The 1,227-nt window shown below is 35.0% G+C and overlaps 1 non-coding gene across 1 annotated transcript; it reads left to right on the forward strand.

Moving 5' to 3' along the window:
• Positions 1-245: 245 nt before the first annotated feature.
• On the forward strand, positions 246-349 carry LOC118760349 (U6 spliceosomal RNA). Its single transcript, XR_004996734.2, has one exon. It is a non-coding gene; the product is annotated as a U6 spliceosomal RNA (small nuclear RNA).
• The last annotated feature ends 878 nt before the right edge of the window (positions 350-1,227 follow it).

Raw genomic sequence — 1,227 nt, forward strand, 5'->3', positions numbered from 1 at the left:
ACATAGTTAATTAGGGTAAAAAGGTTCAAGGGCTAGGCAATTGTCTTTTTAAAAATTATATCCATCCTGAGTAGACGTGACATGGTGGTTCATTGTGGTTTTAATTTGCAGTCCCCCAGGGACTAATCATGTGCCATTTAATTATCATCCTTGTAGATGTTGTCTGTTCAGATCCTCTGCCTATTACTAATTTGGTCTATTTTCCTTTTATTGTTGACTCGCATGAGTTTTAAAAATTCATTCTAGTGCTTGCTTTGATAATACATATCCCAAAATTGGAACAGTACAGAGATTAGCATGGCCTTTGCACAGGGGTGATGCGCAAATTCATGGCACACTCCTTATTTAAAATATGTATGGAGTCTAGGTAGAAGTCTGGTGTATGATACATCATTTATAAAGATGTTCCTTCAATCTGTAGATCTTGGTGTTTTGTTTTTGTTTTTATAATGATCAATGTGTCGTTACACACACAAATTTAACCTGGTTAAGCTTAATGTATCTGTGTTTTCTTTTTGGTGTGTGTGCTTGAGGTATAATTAAGATCTAAGGAAATATTATCTAACCCAAAGTCATAAAGGTTTACATCTATGTGTTGTTAAAATAATTTTATAGTTTTAGGTTTTATAATTAGGTCTTTGGTCTACCATAAGTTGATATGTTCAACATTGGCTTAAACTCAGATCCAGCTTAATTATTTTGAATGTGAACATTCAGCTGTCCCAGCAGTATTTGTTGAAGAAAACCCACTTTCTCCCTTGATATTTTTTTTAAACAATTGGGTATAAATGTATGGATTGATTTCTGGATTTGAAGTTACACACTGTTAATCCATATGCCCTCTCTATGGCAGCAACACACAATCTGGGTTCCTGTAGCTTTGTAGTAAACTTGGAAATGGAGCAGTGCGTCTTTTAGATCTGCCCTTCTTTTAACTGTGACTGAGTATTCTGTGTCTCTTCCATTCCCTCGGGAATTTGGGGATCAGCTTGTCTGTGTATGCAGCAATCCACTGGGATTCTGACAGCATTGTTCTGAATTCGTGGATCAGTTTGAGGTGCATGGTCGTTGTAGTGATACCAAGTCCTCTGATCTGTGAACGTGGGACATCTTTCCATTTATTTTGATTTTTAATTTCTTTCAGTAGCATTTTGTGGTTTTCAGTTACAAGTCTTATATTCTTGTTAATTTGATTCTTTTTTGGAAATTTAAAATTTTACTTTAATA

The sequence above is a fragment of the Ochotona princeps genome, chromosome 21 (genome assembly GCF_030435755.1).
Source record: "Ochotona princeps isolate mOchPri1 chromosome 21, mOchPri1.hap1, whole genome shotgun sequence".
NCBI lineage: Eukaryota > Metazoa > Chordata > Mammalia > Lagomorpha > Ochotonidae > Ochotona > Ochotona princeps.